Source organism: Mustela nivalis (assembly GCF_964662115.1).
Source record: "Mustela nivalis genome assembly, chromosome: 14".
NCBI lineage: Eukaryota > Metazoa > Chordata > Mammalia > Carnivora > Mustelidae > Mustela > Mustela nivalis.
Window position 1 is genome coordinate 71,639,438 of NC_139033.1, and position 23,293 is coordinate 71,662,730.

General features: G+C 43.0%; 1 protein-coding gene across 1 annotated transcript in view; it reads right to left on the minus strand.

Moving 5' to 3' along the window:
* DLGAP1 (DLG associated protein 1) overlaps positions 1 to 23,293 on the minus strand; it is an 812,994-nt gene that overhangs the window by 256,819 nt on the left and 532,882 nt on the right. The gene's annotated exons all lie outside the window — the stretch shown is intronic.

The following is a 23,293-nucleotide window of genomic DNA, read 5'->3' on the forward strand; positions in this document are numbered from 1 at the left end:
AAGAAGATTGCATACTTTTGAGAGGTCAGGTCTTTCTATTCCATGGGCTGTACTGTATATGGGAGTTCCTGACAATGTTGAAAATCCCTATCCAGATTTTATGACTTCCTGTTTTTCTCTTAGTCTCTCAGCGTCTGCATTAATGGATCAGCAAAACTGATCAAGGCAGTTTAATCACTGGAGTCTTTTGAAACTGGTTAGTTTGCTAAATTATGAGTTCCTTGAGGGTATGGACTATGTTTTACCCATCCAGTACCCAGCAAAGGCTTGGATGATGGTGCAAACTGGGTAAGATATTTATTCAATGAATTAATGCATCAATGCAAAAATTCCCAGTGTGGTCCAGACTATGATTTGAGTGAAAAGATGACTGTGTGACAAGAGAAGGGGCATGTGCAAGGAAGGGCATCTCATGGAACCATCTCATGGGCATTCCAGAGACCAGTGGTTTCAGGGTGCAGGAGAAGGCAGGCAGATGGATGCTCCTTCTACCTCTGTGAACCTTTGACTTCTGAGCCTCCATGGCTGGCTCATCAGAGAATATCCCACCTCTTGATGTTCTCTACCTGTATTGAACTTAAAGTCTGGAGGAGCTTGCCTGCCCTACTGACTATAGGATGTCTAGACAGAAGACAGTCTGTTCTGAAGGACAGAAAGAAACTGACACCTGAAGAGATAAAAAGGCAAGAAGGACTCATGATATCTGTGGTTCAGGTAAATCAAAACTTTCCCACTGAACAGAGACTAATGAGGAAGGAGGTTTTTGCAAAAATACTTTGGGACTGCTTTGCATGACATTATGATCCTGTGATTAGTTTGTGGGAAGGCAGGATTTAAGAGGGTTAAAAACATGTTTTTGGCAAAACTGTGGCACAAACTAATTTAGATGGAAAAATCCATTGATGAGGGAATCTCTCTATATAAAACAGGTCCCATTGAAGACATTTTTGGCTTTTTTTTTTTTTAAGATTTTTTATTATTTATTTGACAGACAGAGATCACAAGTAGGCAAAAAGGCAGGCAGAGAGAGAGAGGAAGGGAAGCAGGCTCCCCGCTGAGCAGAGAGCCCGATGAGGGGCTGTATCCCAGGACCCTGGGATCATGACCTGAGCTGAAGGCAGAGGCTTTAACCCACTGAGCCACCCAGTCGCCCGACATTTTTGGCTTTTAAATATGGACTTAAAAGGAAAAAAAGAAACCCCACAAAAAAAAAAAAACAACCCAATAGGGTTATAGTCACAGAAAAAGTCTTAGGATTACACATATTAAAATCTCTGTGAAATAATGATATGATACTTCAAAATTTTCCTTCTGAAGTACCCGGGTCTCAGGTAGCTACTTTCTACAAAGTAAAATGTGAAACTGGCAAGAGCTGAAAACATGAATTATACATATTTACCCCAAAATGAACAAAACTGACTCACTGTTCAGTATTTAGTTATCTTTACTACAACAACAGCATTTGACATAAAACAATATTACCTGAGGACTAGCAGAGCAAATGAAGAGCTTTTACAAAGCCATTTGTGGTGAATTAGTTAAATGATAATTTTTGTAGCAGACACAGCATAAGTTTTACTAAAATATAAGTGGATGATTTTCAGCACAGAGTCAAGCACTTACATTTTCTTAGAGGGTAATACATCGCAGCAAGGATAAATAACTTAGTTTTCCTTTTTCTTAATATTTGTAAAAGGATACTGAGATCTTATTCCCTTTTCTCTAGGATGTGGGCAAACAGGGTCATGAAAAAATGGCAATAAACAATCATAAACATTTCTAAATGCTCAATCTGTCTTTCTGGTCCAGGCCAAATAAACAACTTAATACCTTGGGCAACCAAATGCATATAGCAAATCTGTAATGGCCAAAGACTTATAATGTGCTCAGAGAGACATGACCTAGTCAAGAAAAAAGAGGAATAACAATTCCCATTATCTTCTGTATTCTTGGGAAAGGAAGCTGTTAGCCCCTGAATTAGATTTTAAGTGGCCATAAAAGATTTCTCAAAATGGAAAGGGAAATTGCCTTTCATGCCTTCCTTTTTTGAACAGGGGTGGGAAGTGTGGGTCAACATGCCTTCATAAGGGTTTCTATGACTACGGCGATTATCTCTGATATTTTTCTTCACTATGACTTCAAAATTGTGTTTTGTTGTCCTCTTAAGTTCGATTTTACTATCAGACCATACAGTAAATTTTTGGCTTGGAAAATTTCTTGACTATATTGGTCACCATGAGATGAGCTCTGAGGTGTGAAAGCATCTGTTTTTTTTTTCCCTCCAAAACATCTGTTAAAAAAAAAAAAAGACTTATTTATTTATTTTTGAGAGAGAGAAAGAGTGCAGGAGTGGGGGGAAGGGGCAAAGGGAGAGGGAGAGACTATATTAAGCAGACTCTATGCTGGGCATAGAGCCCAATGTGCAGCTTGATCCCACAACCCCAATATCATGACCTGAGCAGAGGCAAAGAGTTGGAGGATTAACTGACTGGGCCACTCAGGTACCTGAGATGTGCCTGGTTTTTAGAGTTCCCACACCTGGAGCAAAAGCATTGCTGTACCAATGATGACTAAAGCAAGAACGATCCAGCACTGTAAAGGAACTTCTCAAGGTAGGTAATTTATTAGACCCGAGGGAAAAACAACCCAACCATATATTAGAAGATGCTGACAAGGGGAAAATAGTCTTGCAAAGCTGGCAAGTCCTTATTTCACTTTGATTTCTCTGCATGTCTTTATTTAGAGCTACTGTTCATGATTTTTCTTTACATGCAAATAGAAGAACCAAATGAAGGGCTTCTACTCTCTCATTCAGTGAAGACTGACAACCAGACCATCATGACTTGCTTTAGAAAGACAACGCAAGGGACCTTGTCCAGGAGAACAGGGAGCACTGTGTTCTGGTTTGGGGGCACATTGGGATGAAGAAATCTCCACAAGTCGTTTCAGGGTCAAGTGGCCTTTTTGTCTTTCCTCCATGCAAGCTGCCCATGTCAGATTGTAACATTCAATGAAATAGAGAGAGAAAGGATTCCCTTATTAAAGACTATAAAGTAGTTTCAGAATAATGACTATGTTTCCCAGTCTCCCTAGATGTGCACAGGTGACTAATTCTGGCTAATGGAATATGATTGGAAATGGCATGTGCAATTTCTGGGAAATGTCTCCAAAGTGCAAGGCACATCCTTCTTTACTCCTTGTTGGAGTGGCACAAGATGAAGAAGCTGGCCAAAGTGGAGGAGCATGGCAGCCCAGCTCTGCATCCTGCCTATGCCGGAGGAAACAGACCTTTATTTTTACCTATGCCACTGTTATTTTGTTTTCTGATGCTTGCCTCTGAACCTTAAGCAAGATGCTTAAGCAAGATGGTCAGTCAAGGCCAAATCCCCAGGAGCTTTCGTAAGCTATCCTAGTACCCAGGACTTGGCTTTGCAGGTGGTGGTACTCCATGAGAGCGATTTAAAAGACACAGTGACAAGGCCATCCACGTATTCAAGATTTCCCCGGCTATAGCTACAGACTGGATCTAGGGGAGGAGAGAGGCAAGGGAATCTAAAAGAAGCAATCATTTCTTGCTTGGGCTGTTCAGGAGGACACTGAAAAGGAGGAAAGAGTACCTCCAAGGAAGGTGAGAATGTGGCCCAGTGGGGCGGTGCCTCCCTTTGCAGGCCTCTCTGCTCACACACGTGTGTTTCCACTAATTGTCTAAATACATAGGGCACTTTTTCTGCACAGAACAAAACTCTATGGAATATGGATGCAGGTTCCCCAATGTTTATAGCAGCAATGTCCACAATAACCAAACTAGGGAAAGAGCCCAGATGTCTGTTCGCAAATGAATGGATAAAGAAGATGCGGTGTGTATATACGAGGGACTACAATTCAGTCATCAAAGAAGCCCCTCAAATCTTGCCATTTGCAAAAACATGGATGGGGCTAGAGGGCATTATAAGGGGCGAAATAAGTCAATCAGAGAGTCAGTTATCATATGATCTCACTCATATGTGGGATTTAAGAAACAAAACAGAGGATCATAGGGGAAGAGAGGAAAAAATAAAACAAGACAAAATCAGAGAGGGAGACAAACCGTAAAAGACTCTTAATCATAGAAAATAAACAGGATTGCTGGAGGAGCGGTGGGTGGAGGTATGGGGTAACTGGGTGATGGACATTAAGATGGGCACATGATGCAATGAGCACAGGGTGTTATATAAGACTGGTGAATCACTGACCTCTACTTCTGAAACTAATGATGCATTATATGTTAAATAACTGAATTTAAATAAACAAATGGATGCAGATTTTCTATCAGCAATTTTTTACTCTCAGTAATAAAACCCAATTCTATGGGGATCAAGAAGGAAGAACTTTATGAATGTTTAATGGGCTTGTGATTTTAAATAAAAAGCAGAGGAACGATTCTCACTAATATACTACTGAAAAACAAAGCTATGCCATTTTAGGATAAAAGTAAACAGAAAACCTAGAGAAAGTCAGGGTGTGAAGTTAATGTTGCCCAAAGTTAAGGGCCCACTTTTCAGATGGCTGAATGCCATTCTCTTTCAGTTTTTCAGATTTCCCTACTCAACGATTTTCATGTATTCTGTATTTGAAGTCATACAAATACCGTTAGAGCACCTTTAAACAAACACAGTCTGAAACACACCAGTTACATTATTCAGAATATACTGCTAAGCCGTATTACATACCCAGAATGTATTCTGCCTTTTCATTAACATTATTGCTATCCTAATCATCTGCAGTTGGATTTTATTTGTGAATAACTCCTTCAGTCAGTCTGCTTCTACAAATAAGTCCCTTTCAAGCATTTCCTTTCAAAAGATATGATATTGTACCAAAAAAAAAAAAATACAAAACACAAAACACAAAAGCAACAACCCATACCTCCTCCAGTTTGGTCCCAGTAGGTAGCACAATTCCAAATGCCCTTGTCTGCAGATAAAGCTTTCAAAAAGGGGTTTCATTTTGACTTTTAAGCGTAAAAAGGTGGACAGTGATATTTCTTGAGAAACATTAAGTCCTCATTAATATTGGTATACATTTATTGCCAATTGAGTAAATCTCATAGAACTTAGGAGGGGATTTTCATTGTGGAGATAATTGAGGCAGTATATTACAAAAACCTCACAGCATTATTTTAGACTAGTGATTTTTGGAAGGTGACAATTCTGACTCTATGTGACTATCTGATTATCTGACTCCTTGGAGATGTGCTCTCTGTGGAACTGATCTCATTGGCATTTCTAGGAGAGGGTCTGGTCACCTCAGCTATGCCTACAGATGGATTCCCCTGGGAGAGAACGTGCTTGTCTTGACCTGCCATGGCCAATAGTTCTTAGGGAGGCACGGTGGCAGGGGGAGACCCAATCTTATGGGCAAAAACACATGTCTGCCGAATTTTCACAGAAAAGAGCAAAGACCATCAGTGTCTATTCAAAACAAAACAAAACAAAACAAAACAAAACAAAACAAAACAAAACAAAACAATGCTGGGAAAGATATGCAGCCGCTGATCTATGTAGGAGAAACAGGAATGATGACAGAATAAAACTCTTCCATGGGCTATAAAGACAGCCATGGTGGAGAAAGGGAAAATGCAAAGCCAGTGACAATCAAAACAGCACAGCACAACTTGAAAAGAAGTAGCGGAAATCGCCCCTGATGAGAATGGGTTATTTCTGTCTACATCTCTCATAGCCAGCTAAATAGTCCCGTGAACATGTTCTGGCACATTCTAGACAACTTGCTTCAGAGCCAGACTATATGTATATTTTTTTTACCTGGATCAAAGGGGTTCCCACCGTCATATATTTCCTTCTTTCATATGCTGCTTGCTTTTCTTCCTAAGTTTGCTGTACAAATCTACTGAGCACTGAGGCGCCAAAAGGACCTACATTGATCCTTTCTATGGGAGCCTTTTCAGCTGACACCTGCTTTGGGGAAGTTTTTCCCTCTGCCCGCAGCTTCTGCTGCTGCTGTCCTGGCCAGGAATGTTGAAGGCGATTACTCCCTCCTCTGAGCTCATTGCACCGGGATTGAAGACCCAACTCAGGGCCGTCCATGCATAGGCCTGCCTGACTAAATCAGATGCTGGCTCCCGGAAATTTAAATGGAAACGTTCCTAGAGTCACTGAACCCTCATGAGCTTATCTGCAAAGTGGAGGAGAGGAAAGGCCAGTATTGGCACCTCAGAAGGGAAAGTCAAGTGCTATTTGAAATGGTGGGGCCTCAGAGACCAGGGCGCTGCAGAAGAAACATGGAAGGGGAGGGGAGAGGAGTAAACAGGCAGAGAGAAGCAGATCCACGTAGCCCCAGGGGAAGAAACAGAGAAGCTGCCCAGCAACCTTCCACATCTAGCCCAGGCCAGCTTCCTGCCCAGAATGGCCAGGGCCCAGCGGTCTGTGGTAGAAGCATGGCAGGCCCCCCAAAGCATCCTTATGCAAGGAAAGAGACCCTCCTGCCCAGCTGGGCCAACGGCAAGCATAAGAGAAGCACCACCGAAGTGTCCTGTGTCCCACAGGCCCCAGATGTGAGGCTCAGAAATGGCCCATTCAGAACTGCTAAGGCATCTTTAAATGGCTTTGACCACTGTAAGTACATATTGGCTTCAACAGTCTACGGAAACACATTCAGATCTCGCCTTCCTTCTTTCAGTGCTACCATCAGCTCCTGCCTGCACAAGAGAGAGGTGGTCAGCACCCAGAGGGGGAGATGGGCAGCCTCTGCAGCTAACCATTGTCAATGCCGTGTGTCTGGAGTGTTTTCTGCAGGTGGGTCTCCATTCTCCGCCCCTCCCCGCCCCCGCCAGCCCCTGTGATGGCTGCTGTTGATGGGCATGAGATTAGAAATTTCTCAAACACCACTCCTGCTGCTTCTCTGTTCACATAGTTTTTAAAGGACCTTATTCTTACTCTTCACATATATAGCAATGAGACTCTTTTTCATTTATTATCATTATTTGTTCATTTCAGAACCAGTTGTTCCTTCCCCTCTGGATTTCTACACCCCATCTTAAACTTTAAACAAACAAATCCTTCTCCACAGAGATTTCTGAAACACTGTTGCAGTGACAGAGAAGAAAACATGACGACAATCACGGTGCCTGGATGAAAATCTCTTAGTTTTGACAGGTAAGGGTGTTAGCCTGTAAGACCGCAGACTATATTCTTTCAATGTACTGGGCGCGGAGTCAAATCACATGTAGGCATATGAATTTAATTCGATGTCTATTTATTGAATAACTGTGGTTTACATGAAGTGCCTGGGCACTATTAAAAGAATTAAGGGTTCTTATTATTCCCAACCCCACCTCCTATGTCTCACGTTTCTTCCTTCCCTTCTCTCCCCTGTGGCTCTCTATGGCTCTTGGATAGTTTCTTCTGTTCTCCGGTTCTTCAACGACTTCCATTTCTCTATTTCTGTCAGCACCCAGAGTCTCACTTCTTCCCTTACTGGCCTGAGAGACATATCACGTCAAATGTTCTTTTGTAAGCACCTTCCGCTCCTTGCTCTACGATTCTTCTTTCTGCCTCATCTATTCTGAACAACATAAAACCAAGGTGCGACACCACCATTGTTCTGTTCTTCCATACAGGGGCTGCTGAATGTCACTGGGGATGGGACTGGTGCCATGCCAAGTTCCCAGGGTCCAAATTCTCCTCCAATCTCAAAGCTGGATGGGAAGAACATGGCAGGGCTCCTGCCTCTGTAGCTGCTCTTCCAAGCCCTTGACTCCCTTTCTCTTGTCTCATCTGGACTTGGTTGGAAAAACAAAGACAGTGACCAACAAATGCTAAGTGAATAAAAAAGGAGTGGTCCTTCTGCCTCTAATAACCACAATCATTAGAAACATTTTTGAGCTCCTGTATTCCAGGCACATGTTGGGGACTTTAAATGAGTTAGCTCAGTTCATCCTCAAACAATATGTGATAGAGATTATTCTCTGGATAAGAAGACAGGCGATTGAAGATTAAACAAGTTTCTGAGATAATAGAGCTAGTAAAATTTAAACCTACTCTGCTGGTAACACGAAGCCATAATGACTTTGTTCCCACCCCCTCTAGCGCATGCGCATGCGCAGCTTGCACCGCCCCCCCCCCCCCCCCGCCCCAGCAGCATGTAGCATAATCCTAACAGTATGATTTGTTAACTGATCAGGCCATTTTTCACTTTACGTTCTTTCCATACTTCCTACACTTTTATAATATCATCTAAACCTTTGCATATGACCCAGAGTGGGAGATTTTCATGATCTATACTTTTACTACCAGACGGCCTTGTCTTCTATTCCCCCCACCCCCGGCCCTTATGCCAGCAGCCCTGGGCTCCACACACACTTCCCCACATGCCTCGCTTTCCAGGGTCCTTGTGTCTTGTGTTCTCTCAAACACTCATCTCTGCTCATGGAGCCAATTCTCATTCCTCCTTCCAGAAGAGCTACAAAGACAGCCTCCTCTTAAAATCTTCCCTGTGCTAAAGGAAGCATGGAAGTGAGAGACCTTCTTCTAATTTCTGACCTAGTTGAGGAGATAAACGATGTAAGCGTGAACAGTCAGAAAAGAATACAAGTCACATGCTAATCAAGCCCTAGATGGCGTGAGACGTGTTGCACCTGTAATGCACCAAGGAAAAAGCTCTTGGAAAAAAACACATGTAGAAGTTGCTAGACGTAAGGAGTGTGAAGCCATCTCAGCCTAGGAGGTTCAGGCAGTCTGGGGAAGCCCCTCCTTCCAAGATGAGGTTCTCAGGGTGATGTATAATGCTTACTCTGTTTTTTTTTGTTGTTGTTGTTCAAATCTGACTATTTCATCTCCCCTCTGGCTCTTCTGCCTCCGCTCTCTTTTGTCTTTGATGATACTATCCAGATGTGAGTTGGATTGCCTGAGAATAGCAAGCATGGCCTCAATATTCAGGCTGCTGTCTGAGTTTCTTCCATTTGATATGAAGCTTCTGAATGAGGGGCTGTGGCAGGGACGCCTCTCCGGGCTTCACATTCACAAAGCTGTGTGTTTAACAACTGCCGTCTAATCTTGCAGGTACTGTGACCCTTGGAAGACAAACGTGTTTCCACACCTGCTTTGAGTATTAGGACATTTGTTGGGAAATGTATGACAAAATGATAATGGTTTTATTCTACTTCTGCTATGTTTCCCTTGGCTATATCCTTTTTGTCCTTTTGTGAGCTACATAATCTTATTAACTCATCCTTTGTGGAAAAGTTGGAGTAGGGGTGGAAAATCTATGTCTACCGAGATAGCTCTGTATCATGTAAAGATAAATTCTATGTTAATGTAGTTCTTCTTTTACTCGATACCATCACTTGACCGTAACAATGGTTCTTCAAGCTGAGTGAGCCTAAGAATCAGCTGGAGGGCTTGCCAAGACCCAGACTCGTGGATACCGTCTTCAGAATTTCTGGGGTGATTCCCAGTAATCTGTATTTCTGACAGATTCCCTGGCAATTGTCATGCGGACACAACAACCACATTTTGAGAACTACTGAACTGGACTGTCTATTTCTTATGCTTATGATTCTTCCCAGAATGTACCTCTTCCTTCCCTCCATTAGGTTTAAACTCATACTTTTCCTTCACACCCCAGCTCCGCTGTCACTTTTGGGGAGAAACCTTTATGGAACCCAGTTAGGAGAGTTAACGACCGTCTTATGTGTTCTTGCAGCACATTATTCGTAACCCCACTGGGCACTGGAAGGGCTTGCTGTAATGTATTGTGTCACATGCCTCCCTGTCCCAGGAGACCGCCTCTCTCGTTTTCATCTTACCATCTCTTGGGAAGGTCCCTGATAGAGAGTACACACTTGATGAATGGTAGCCAAATAAATACACGGATGGGAAGTCTCCTGCCTGGGAAACGTGGTATTTTCATGGAGTAAATGTGGTAATTTGAAGAAATAATATGACTATCTTTATCCCAGGAATAATGCCTCTTCAGCATAGGCACTGTGCTCCTGGGTAAGGAGCTGAGTGGTGCCAAATGGAGCTTGCTGAAGGAAGCCTGCTTTGCTGTCTCATCCACAGCTCACAGGTTGCATCTGTCCTGCGGCCCATTCATCTCTCTTAAAGGCTTCTCAGCAACTAGAGTCTCTCAAGCAGTGGTGGCAATGATTTGTAGAACCAAAGATGACTCCGGGTCAAATTCTTGGCACATCTCTGAAGACAGGGAGGCTTTTTCATTGGAACCTGGCTGCCAATAAACTGATGTCATGAAGGAAGGATGTTTTCTCTTTCTGCAGTGGTCTCTAGGGCTCTTGCTAGGCTCTGGCATTAGCTCAGTGGTATTTTTGAATCCAGTGAAATACAAGGTTTGCCTATTATGGGTCAGGAACTCAATATACACTCTTTGGAACCCTTGCAAGTGTGGCATGCTCTCTTCTCTTTGCACAGATAAGGAAACTAGGGTCCACAGAAGTTGAATATCTTGCCCAAGGAGCACAGTGTGTAGCAGGTAAGCTAGAATTTGAAGGGTCTGTAAGACTTAAAGCACATGTTCTTCCTGCCCCATCAGTAGCTCCAAGAAACTTCAGAATGCTGGGAGGCAGCCCAGCAAGGACCACCCTCCAATCCACAGCTTTTGGACTTTCCTTTGAAAAAAAATTTTAGCTGTTAAAAGAAAAAATGGGGGAAAAAAAACCCCAAAGGATAATATCACCATACTTAGCCACATCACCTTTTTTTTTTTTAAACTTTATTTATTTGAGAGAGACAGAGAGAAAGAGAGAGAGGTATTGAGAAAGAGAGCGTGAGCCAGGAGGAGAGGCAGAACATGGGACTTGATTCCAGGGATTATGACCTGAGCCAGAGGCAGATGCTTAACTGACTAAGCTACTCAGGTGCCCTGTACTACCTCTTTTTGATAGAGGAAGACACCCCCAGCCTAAGTGTTTAATAAGCTGCCAAGCAGAGTGCTTCCTGGGAATGCATGTCCTTAGGTATGCATAGGTGACCCTGAGAGCTTGTTTATAACTCTGACATTGTACACGTCAAAGATGTTGGCCTATAAATGCTGCTCAGCTGAAGATTGTAGATATGCCTATGCTTTTCTTCCTACCACATAGGCCTTTATGTAAAATGTGTATAGTGTTTTTAGCCTCAAAATAGCAGTGAGCCAAGGTAGACTGTCACCTCCCAGTTATCTACGAAGGAGCTAACATTTATGGATTCCTGTTTTCCTAACAAATATTTACTAAGTATCTACCAAATGACAGGTATACAACTCAAAAATTCCATGCCTTCATGCCAAGTACATTCTTGTGTGGGGACACAGCAAACCAATATATAATGTCTAAAATGATGGTGACTGTATCATATAATCGGCCAGGTGATGGCATATAGAATGTCTTTTGTTAACTAGTCTTTTATAAATTCTTTGCTGACTTAGACACATTGAAAATTATAAAAAAAAAATACTGACGCATTTATTAAAGAGGTAGTTTATTTTATTTTTAATTAGGAAAAAAATTTTTTTAAGAGAGAGCATGTAAGCAAGGTTGGGAGAGGGGCAGATGGAGAGCATCTTAAGCAGACTCTTCCCTGAGTGTGGAGCCTGATGTAGGGCTTCATTACCTGAGCCAAACTCAAGAGCCAGACACTTAACTGATTGAGCCATCTGGGTGCCCAAAGAGGTAGTTTTTTAAAGTGTGTAGCTGTTAGTATATTTCAGCAAGTATTAGGTAAAATATGTCTGCATGCCAGGCCCTATCCTTGGCGTTTTATATGTATTTTCCCACCCAATTATCATGGCGGCCCTATGACGTAGGTACTTCTTATCTGCATTTCCCAGAGGAGGAAAAACAAGGCAGAGGGAGGTTAAACACTTTGCTCAGAGTTAATCTGGGAAGTCCGACCCCAGAGCTCGACCTAGGCACTGCTACACTATTAATGACAAAGTTTGTCTTTGTCACTCACCCTCTTGATGCCAGCAAGGCTGCGGCATATGACTGCCTAAACTGTGCACAAGCACAACTGCAGGGGGCAAGCTGACCGGTGGGGCAGCGGCTCTGTTGCTTTGCTGTTACTGAGGGGTCAAAAGGAAGGTACTTCCATTTCAAACAGTTAATATCAGCCAAATTACAAAGAAGACACTGGAGAAAAACCATGCATTCTGACATCAAATTGAAATAGGATTATTTGTCTGTTATTATATTACTATTACCTAATAAAACCATAATTGAAATGACATATTTCAGGGACATAGACATGTATTCATAGCCTCAGCTATACATTTAGGTAGGCTGTTTAAAGGGGAACATGCTAGAAACCTAGAAGAATTTAGGAACCCCTCCATACAAAACGCTTTTTTGTTTTCTTTCACCTCTCTACCTCTCTGAACTGAACCTGGACATTTTCAGTTTCCCCACAGTCCCTTCTCCTCACCATCTGCTAATGCTGGCATGGACTGTGGGGTAATTCACACCATTCAGGGAACCATCTTCTGCTACAGTGCTAAGTAAGGACCTGAAGCCAATGAAAGAAAGACGTGTGGGGAGAGAAGCCACAATAAAGACTTCACCAGGAGCGCATCCGTTGAACAGTCTGCCCTTCCTATGGGGACCACTGTCCATGGCAGATTTCTTCTGACTACTGAGCATTATTGTTTCCTTTTCCCAAATCTGCATCAAGACAATTCCACGTAATTGGGGTTGTAAGTGTCATTTCCCAGCCAAAGTACACAGGCAGCCTAAAATCCCAGTGGAGCAGATCCAGGCAGAGTTCAGGGTGTAAGATGGAGGACAAGTGGCTTCAAACAGGGCGGGAATGTTAAAGGAATGTTCACCTGAGATTTGAAGGAAACTTTTGGATTCTTACTTAGGAGGTGGGATTCAAAGCCAGGATGCATCAGCCCTGTTTCTTATTCTCTGTCGACAAGATGCCCAGGCTTGATCAGATTTCAGCAAACGTCCTTCCTGACGCCTCTGAGCTTCAGCCCATCTTCCATCTAGCTCTCAGCATCTTTAACTAGAAATGGGCATCTTCCCTTATGATCCCACTTATTGGTTGAGTGGTCTTTTTTTTTTTTTTAAGATTTTATTTATTTATTTGACAGACAGAGATCACAAGGAGGTAGAGAGGCAGGCAGGGAGAGAAGGAGGGGAAGCAGGCTCCCCGCTGAGCAGAGAGCCCGATGCGGGGCTCCATCTCAGGACCCTGAGATCATGACCTCAGCCGAAGGCAGAGACTTTAAACCACTGAGCCATCCAGGTGTCCGGTTGTGTGGTCTTTGAAATATGTTGTTCCTTCTCTTTCTTTTTCTCCCTCTCTCTCCTTTTGAGATGCTCTTTAAGGAAAAATTGGCTTCATGAAGTGCAAGTGTTCTCCTGCAAAGGTCTTTGGCATGTGACTGCCAGCTACATCCCGGTTTAAACATGATCAGCGTTTTGTGTCCTTTGGATGAGGAAATCCCTTTAGAATTGTTTAACTTAAGCTTTCCTATCAAGATTTCTTTTTCACTTTTAGACTCCGAGAATTACTCGGGGTCCCTGAATGTAGGTCCCTGAAAAAATAAATGGGAGAGAAAAACGTTTCTAAGCACAAGCATGACCTCCACACGCAGGGCTGGAACCCAGTGTAAGGATGGCTCCATGGGTTGTGGAGGGCCAAGCTGGGGGGATCTACTTCTGCACTTCTGCAGGATAACAGAACCGGAAAGCAAGATAGAGAGGCAATTCCTTACGGGTGCCATAGTTCATCCTGCCTGTGGGAGGCCACAAGTGTGAGGTAATTTACCAGTGTAAGGTAATTTATAGGACCTTGTTACTCTTCAACTGAAGCCGTGGATCCCAGCTCAGGATCCCTTGCTGTCTCTCCCCCGTCCACCACTGTTTCCCGGATCTGGGCATTCATGGCCCTTTGGAAAGAACAGCATTTGTAGCACTTTTTAAGCATTTAACTCACTGAAGAGTAGTTAAGCTGCACACTATTCTGTCTTCCTTCCAAACGTGAGCTCCTTCAGGGACTCGATTGCTCAGCACCTAGCCCAATGCCAGGCACCGAGTTAAATGTTAAATGCATAAGAAAAAAGGAGGAAAAAAGCCCCATCAGCTTGCTGCCTCACTTGCATGTCCCATAAATGTTCTGAGTGGATACTCCACGACTCTCTAACCTCCTCATCTGATCACACCCCTCCCCTGCTCAATACTCTCCAGTTCCTTAAAAATAAAACCCTGCTCCTTGCACAGCCTGTGCAGTCCCTGCTGGCCTTGCTGCAGCTCCCCTCCCGCCTCACCTCTTTCTCTTCTCACCTCAAATCCCAGGCTACAGCCACTAGGTCACTTGCAGGTTCCTCATCCACCTGCTGCCCACCCGCCCCCCGCCCCATTCTTTATGACTTCCTCTGCTGGGAGAATGCCCCTCACGGCCACGTGATTCCTCCTCGTCCTTCAAAATGCTGTTGCTCTGGCAACGGCACGGTGTCCCCTTCACCTTTCACGCATCACCTCCAACGAAGCTCTGCCATCTTCCTCCTCTCCAGTGATCCCTTCTGCTGGGAGGCAGTCATGGGTACACTTAAGGCCGATACACTTCTAGTTACCGTCCAGGCTGCTGTTCATCAATAATAAGATTTACAGTCTCCTAAAACCATAAATGCCAAAGCTCATGAAGGAACTTAGGAGGTGGTTGCCTAGGGACAGTGACCGCCATGTTCGCAGCTATCAGAGACATGATCCTGGACTGTTCAAGGAGGTCGATTCATCTCGGTAGGTCTCCGACCCAGATGCCTCTGACACCTGACCGTCACCCTCCTAGATCTTCAGCAGGAGCGATATTTTACTGTCTCCATCGAAGTCTTCCCAATGTACCCGAACACGTCTGCTTCGCCTAAGAAATCTCTCCCTTTTGTTTTCTCAGAAAATAAAGGTAGGCTATTACGCTTGTTCTAGGCAGCTAGGGGGAAGCAGCCTGCACATACAGAGTCAGAATGAAATTAAACCCTAGAACAAGAATTTAATTTCCAAATAATATTGAGCTGGGAGACGTCCGAGAGAAAGCTTTCAAGGGGCCAGCAATATCCCAAAGGTGTCCGAGGCGCACTAGATTTTTCTTCTGCCGCTTTGCAGTAGGCGTTGGTGTGATGCCCACCTTCCCTATGAGCCAGGCTCTTGGAGGGCAGTGGGTACGCCGAGTTCACCTCCGCGTTCCCGGAGCCCCGCCCGGTAGCTGGCCGGGAGCGAAGTCCCCAAGCTGTGGCTGCGTTGAATAGCACAGCAAGAAAGTTCCTTCCATTTCCATTCTCTTCCAACCCATTTAGTTTAATCAAAGAGGAAAGCTCCCTGTTTTCTTGACGATATGATGTTAACACCCCTTTCTGCTTTTCCTCCCTCGTAAGCAGGATTCAACAGGCATAACATCTACCTGAGCGACTAGTTTTGTTTTCCTTGTTCATGTTTTCGTGATTAATGTCAACCGGAGGCAAGGCAAATGGAAGGGATACCAAGTTGTTGTTTTCTAACTGAATGCGTTTAAATAAAAAATGAGTCTATTTGTTAGAAAAGCATTAGATTAAAAAAAAAAAATGATACCAGGAGAGCCAGATGTGGCAAAAGTCACGACGGTCGTATATAAATGAAGGATGTTTGGGAAACAGTGACTCAATCAATGTTAATTTAATGGATAAGTGAACGTCTCTTGTATCTTCTCCCTTCTTTTGGCTTCTCTAACTGCCACACTGGTCTGGCTTTGCCTCCAGTTTGTATTACTGCAATTATCTCATATTCTGGAGCTATCTTCCTGCCTCTACCTTCCGCCCAGCTCCCCCACGCACTAGCACGACCTACTCATAAATGTGCCATGGTTCCTTCTCTCCTAGCAAGCCAGCGCTGACTTTGGACATTCGTCAAAAGCTGGTTCAAATTCCCCAGAAGCTGGCTCAGATCTGTCCTTCCAAACGTATCAGCCCAAGTTCCACTGCATAGACCACGTGGACATGTATGAATCCTAGGCAATACCTGTTTTCTTTTTGGCTCCAGGACTTACGTGGAAAGCCCTCAGAATCCTACTCCTCTCTTGCAAGTCTTATTCAAATCCTCCTCCCTCCATGAAGGCTGCTTTGTTCATTCCATCTGGGGGTGATGTGTCTCTCCTTAGAGCTACAGCAGCACTTCGACTGTGGGAAAATATTCATCATGTGTATATTATATTGAAGGCATTCCTTCAGTATTTTTATAAGTGTCCTGTTTTCTCTTTCAGATTGCAGGCTCCGGGAAGGCAAGAACCAATTCTTAGACATCTTTCTATCCCCATTCTATTTTTATTGGCTAAATACCTACTGTCTGAATTAATACATGAGTGGAGATATTTGGGGATATTCTGCAGGAAAGAAATGTAGGAAGCCAGTGCACTGCTTACAAACGCTATTTCAGCTGAAGAAATGGACTGCAAACTCACAGAATGGTAAGCTCATTGGGAATTTGAATGTGGTAATTCACCCGATGTGTGGAAACCTATGTCCTTTAAAAAAAATGATCTGTAATAATTTTAAAAATGACTTTTCAACTTAATATTATTTACAGTCTAGTCCAAATCCTTCCACCGTAGAGGCAAGAAAATGGAGTTAACCCTACAAATATAATGCATAGACATATATAAATTTATACGTGACTAGCGCTATGTTCACACTGCAAATATGCATGGGTAAAAACAGTCCTTTGGTTCTTTGCAGCATATGGTTCAAACCTCAGAGGAACTACACCCTTTAAAATTCTCTAAATTTCAGATACAACCATAAACAAGAGCCATATTTGTAGTACGTAGTCCACTCCACTGGGTCTAATATATGTTGGCTGTTAGAGAAACGATGGAGAAAGCTGTCGGGAGGCTATTCACGTTGACCATCCCTTCCAGGGTGAAGTGATATTACCATGGAACACATTTCAGAGAAGATCCTTCTACAATAGCTGCCTCTAACTTTGAACTTACTTTGTTTCATACCAGATGCCTCATTAGTAAAATGGCAATAATGAAATGTTGTGACATTAGTAAAGACAGTAATGTTAGTAACATTAATATGTCCAGCAGTAGTCAGCAAACAACAACAACAACAACAAAAAACCAACCAAAACAACAACAACAACACACACACACACACACACACACACACACACACACAAACAAAAGAGACAAACCTGTGGCAGGCAACTGGCCTCAGTGGACCTTTATTTGCATGATCTCTCAGGGAGGTGGGTCACTTTTATGAGTATAATTTATACAGTTCTTAGCTGAAGTACTAACATGTTATTCACTCCCTAAGCAGTCTCAAGATAGTTCAGTCTTTTGAGATACACTTTTGTTCTTGCCCACTTAGATGTTGTACATAAAATATAAATTGAATGAAAAAGAGCATTTGGCACAGGTAAGTACACTGAAGGTGCATGAATGTGCAAGGTTTCTTGATAGAAAGACCCAACTCTCTTATTCATTATTATTATTCATTATTAATATCTTTACTTTCTGCTATATTTTCTGTATATAGTCCCTTCACTGATAGTAGAAAAATAAATCAGTTGAGTTGAAATGTATGTGCATAAAGGGAGGGACCAAAGCATGCATAAAGATAATTTGGAAGTCACCTCCATCATATACCAGTGCTGTACAGAGATTTCTTTATAATGACATAGTTTAGTGGTCATGATTACTTGGTGCCAAGGAAAACATCAAAAGAAGGTTCTGGTAGCTTTCCCCTTCCTGACCTTGTTCAAAGATTTGTCTTTTAAAAATGACTCCATTATCTCTCTGGTCATTTCCAACACCTTGTTTAAGTCTCAGTGAGTCAATGATGCAGGCCCCAGCAAAATGTGAATTTGGAGCTAGAAAGGACCAAAGAAATAGCTGGGCTAGAATTTCCCCAAAGTGTGTTCTGTGGATCTCTAGTCCTAGGAGAGATTTTATGGGGGACAGAGAGAGAGCAAGAAGGAGACAGAGAAGAAAGAGAGAAGAGAGAGAGATTTGGTGCAATATATTTTGTGGAAGCTGGCTGTCATATTTTCTCCTTAGAGAGTCACAATACTCTTTCGCCTATTAAAGATTGTGAAGTTTTGCAGTAAAGAAACCTTCTTTAATATTTGTACCCTAGCATTTTGTAAAACTGTCTGATACTGAGCTTTTTGAAGACTATCTCTTGCCCTTTCTGAGGAGGGCCTCTCTGAAGAACATAGCTGAGGAATTGCTGATTGATGCTTAAGTTCCTCCCTCATTTTACAGATGAGGAAGTTAAGCGTGATTTACTGTCACTCTCACCTACCCCATTACTTACCCACAGGAACCGTGGGGAAGTATGGATAAAAGGCTTTGAAGCTGAAGACAGCTTAGCCTACCTCTATAAAAGAAAAAAGATGAACTCCAGGAAATATAATTGATTTACCCAGAGTCCCCAATTAGCAGTGTCTTTGTCTAGAATCTAGAATTTCCTCACTTCTGCTTTTTCCTTCCCCATCAAAAAAGTGCTCTTTCCATTATATGAGTGCATTTTTCTGAAATTATTTTACCTTGCATTTTGCTTTACCTGATGTCGGGCCTTTTTTTTTTTTTTTTCCTCAGTACAGTGGGAGGCCCTTTTAACAAAACTCCACCTAACCCACGCCCCAGCTTCACGGACACCATTGCTCTCTCTGTCAACACAGCCAGGCTGCTCACGGCAGCCCAAAGAATCCTCACACTCTGAAGCTAACTCTAGAACTCTCCCAGACTTTTCCTTATATCTATTTATTTTAACCAAACTTGGAATTACAATGATGTCATTTCATTAAATATTCCAGAACACCATAGGCTGAGGGCAGAAGAGTCATTTCTCTAAAATCTCTTTTAAAAAGAGTTGTTCTTCTTAGCATTTAGAAAGTTTTGTGAAGATTGAATAGACAGGGATGGTAAAAATGGCGGCCAAAGGAGTTGTGAGGGAGACAAGTGTAAGTAAGGAGAAGAGTCATGACAACTTCGAAGGGTCTGCCTTCAGATTGTTTTGCATGTCCAAATCTAAAGAAAACGGAAGCTTGAATTTATAGATACATAGTTGGAATGTGGCTCATGCAAGAAAGACGACTTAGAACTCCAACCAATAGTTTCACTTTCAAAAAAAAAAAAAAAAAGGCCTTGGTACTTCATGAAAATGTTAGTGAACGAATATACATGTATATGTTTTAAGTTAAAACTAAAAGTTTGAGGAAAGTATTTTTAAGATTTTATTTATTTATTTGAGAGAGAGAGCCTAGAGGGTGAGGGAGAGGGCTGACTTGTTGGACAAGTGACCTCAGAGACCCCTCACTCTCTTGGCTCAGGGAGGGAGAAAGAGGTGACCGTCCTGAACAGTTGCAGAGGTGCTAAAGGAATGAGAAGCTTGAAGTTGGGGTGTGGAGGACACAGGTGCACCGCCTTCCTGACCGAAGGCTGTGGAAGAGACCACAGGTGTCGGCAACACTTGCAGCACAGGGGACATGAGGCACGTGTGCCTGTTTCTCAGCGGACACCAATGATGAGGAGGGATAAGCTGTAGCTAAAGGACGCAAGGCTGGGCTGGGAGGAGACAGCGTTGACCCAGACGCCAGGTGAGCCTCTTGGCTGGGTGAAAGACTGTTTCGTTTGACCAAATATCCGCTTCAAAGAGCAAACCTCTCACGGAGCGACTGTTCCCTTCTCAACTCCCGTAATACACGTTCTCGGTCTTGACTGGAGTTGGAGTCTCACGAGGTAAGCTTAACTTACTTGTGGAAAATAATAAGTTTTGTTTCTGAACATATGATCTGTTGACGGTGTATTTTAAACCTGAAAAACCTGCATTGGAAGAATGGTGTATGAAAGCAACATGTAGTTCTTATTGGTTCTCTTTTTTTAACACACATTCGGTGCCAATGTTCTAGACACTGTACTGAACACTGAATCAGACATAATTCTCTGTTCACTTGGCTCACAGACAAAAATGGGAAGAGCACACTATACGAAGCGCCAGGGATGGGGGAAGGGACATATGCATGCTTATGAATGTGCATGTTTAGGAAGTATAAATAATATGTGTTATTTAGAGATCATTACGGGATGAAAATTGTGCCCTCCTAAGGCCTTGATTAAACATGTGACATAGTGGGGGGCAGTTCTGGCTGGCTGTGATTCAGAATCAGCTGCCACACTCCAGAAAAAGATTTCTGCCCCCCCCCCTCCTGACAACCTGGGGTTTTGCTGGGCCATCTGTATTTTCAGAATGTTCCCTTGGTGATTCTGCCCAACTGGGAGTAGCCATTGCCATAGAAAGCTATAGGTGTTTTGTATAGATTTTCTGTGTCTGATTATCTTTGGTGGCATCCTTAGGAAAAATCATTTAGGTTAGCTCACAAAAATTTCTCTGTGAGAAAATATGCTTAAATCTCACATGACCTCCAATTCTGCCTTAATTAGAACTTACTTTAATAAACTGAAATATAATAAACTCAGAAAAAAGTGTCCAAAGCCTATGCTTAGGGGAAGCCCACTCCTAAATCTTGAGTGACTGCTCTGTGGCAAAGATTTGTGTTTTTCAGTGTTAAAGAGGCTTAACCCCCAGTAACGGGAAGCCTTCCATTTTTCAGAGTTCAGGGGGCAAGATAGAGCTTGCTTAGGTCATCCTGGCATGAATTGCTGAAACCAAACAGTACCAAGCATGTTTTCTCAAAATGTGGTGGTATCTGGGAGCACAAGTCACAAATGAACTTTTCTCTCCACTGGATAATTCTATACTTAAAACCACCTGGGAGTTCCTCGCCTGACAGCCTTTTGCTGTTGAAGGTGAAATGTGGTGAAGCAGGTCCTGTCTGAAACAGCTGAAACCAATTGCTTAAGGTGTTTAGCAAGCAAGGTTTTTGGCCATCAGCAGGAATGACTTGCTGGAGTCCTGACTTATAAATTTACAGAGCCTACATGCTCTCTCTCTCTTTTTTTTTTTTTTTTCACTTAAAAAAAATTATTTTTATTATGTTATGTTAGTCACCATATAGTACATCATTAGTTTTTGATGTACTGTTCCAAGACTCATTGTTTGCATATAACACCCAGTGCTCCATGCAATATGTGCCCTCCTTAATACCCACCACAGGGCCAACCCATGCCCCCACCCCCATTCCCCCCTAAAATCCTCAGTTTGACGAACCATGAGGGTTTGTGGACTCTGAGAAACAAACTGAAACACTTTTAATGAGTGCCAGTTTCACTGTGTTCTCCAAATAGGTGTTGTTCTCAGGATCTAACCATCTATCTGTCTCCAAAAGGCAGAATTCTGCTCTGGGTAGAGAAGCAATTGATTTCACTTTCCTGCCATAGAGAGAATGTTACAATATCCTCCTAAATCAGGACGTATCCTGATTTCTGAATGGTGACTCAGAGCGGCAAGTCTGAGTCTGGACCTTGAAGTGTGCATTCTGGGGCATGTGCCCCAGCCCCTTGGGTGCAGAGGACACTGGTTGGCTGAGGTCTGCACCTACACTCTCTTAAGACCCAAATGACTGGATGGAAATTGAGGTTTCAGTGACAAAGTGCATCCACATTGTGGGGTCAAGTTACTGTCCTTGGTTGGCCACACCCCCTCGATGAACCAGGAACTGCAGCTTGTCATAGTCTCAGACTGAATCGTAAAGGGACGGACTTTCTAGTGGTGACCCCCATGAATCCAGGACACTAGTCTGTTATTCCTGACTGTGAACTTTTTCTTGCTTTTGATTTTTCTTTAGTGATTTTTCTATTTCTCTGCTAGGGTTTGCATAAAAAAGAAAAACAGTGGGAACTGTAAAAATTGAGAGACTTCTCTTTCCCTTGGTTCTTCTGGTAAACAGTGCTAATAGGAAACTCCTTGAACAGCTGGGACCTTACATATGCTCTGTGTTTGGCGTCTCTCTGGTGTACTGCAAACAGAAGGTGTTCAGTTATTGTTGACTGCCTGCCTTGAAAGACACTTTCTTTGTAATTTTGCCTTTCTCTTTACCAGAACACTAAAAATTCTCTACTAGAGGTAGATACTCTATACAGGATTTTCTTTCACCTGGGTAGCTGTTGTATATTCAACTGATTTTCTTCTTTTTTTTTTTTTTTAAAAGGTTTTATGTATTTATGTATTTGAGAGAGTGCAGAGGAGAAGCAAGGGAGAGAAAGAAAGAGACTCTCCAGCAGAGGCCCCCTCCCCACCACAGAGTTCAACACAAGGCTGGGTCCCAGGGCCCCGAGATTACAACCCCATCTGAAACCAAGAGCCACCAGATGCACCTCTCTATTTTTTTTTTTATTTAAGATTTTATTTATTTATTTGACAGAGAGAGCCCAAGAGATCACAAGTAGCAGAGAGGAGGAAGCAGGCTCCCTGCTGAACAGAAAGCCGGATGCGGGGCTCGATCCCAGGACCCTGGGACCATGACCTGAGCCCAAGGCGGAAGCTTTAACCCACTGAGCCACCCAGGCACCCCTCTCTCCCCCCGCTTATTTTAAGTCCACTTTGCTTCAAGGCTTATTCACATAAACTGCGGCTTTCATGATTTAGCATTATTTTCTGATGGGTTCAATTGGAGGGTCTGGGAGCTCACTTTCAGTGGCATAGATGAAGTAATTCTTTGCTATTTTTTTCTTCTCATGGTTTAAAAACTTCTACAAGTTGGACTATAAAACTGAGTGCCTGGTGTCTGCTATCTAGTATTCCTAGTTAATAAGAAATACTTAAAACATGTTTCCAGTGAGCGTGGGGATTGTACCCTTAGGCAAATGCTAGAGTCACAAAAGGAGTAACACGGGGAGGTTATCTTCTGTCCACAGGAGAGCTCTCCCCCATCACCCCCATCTTCAAAGAAGTGAAAATGTTAATACATTTACTTGCAGTTTCTGTGGTGTTATCCACTGGCGAATGAGAGGAAACTGAGAGAAATGTAGTGATTGAAGAAAAGGCATGCAGACTGGGGTTTGTTTTTGTTTTTCTTTGTTTTAAATCAGGTAGTTTTAGACCAAAATTCATCCATTAAAATCTGCTGCTTCCTACGGGCCGAATTCAAATTGGGTAGCCAGGTAGATAGAACAACATGGAACGCTGGGGTAAGTAACTACAGGTGGAGTCAAGTTTTACCATCTTCTCAGTGGACTCTGGAGCAATTAAAACTCTAGAACTGTCTGCTTGTCATAAGGGTACAACTGGTGATTAGGAATCATTGCTGTCTGCCAGTGCTGCCTTTGTGGTCCGGGGGCTGGTGGCTAGGGATGTGTATTTGCAGCAAGCTTCATGGGGTGACTCACCTCCTCTCCTGGGTGGAAATAAGGGATGGAGAAAG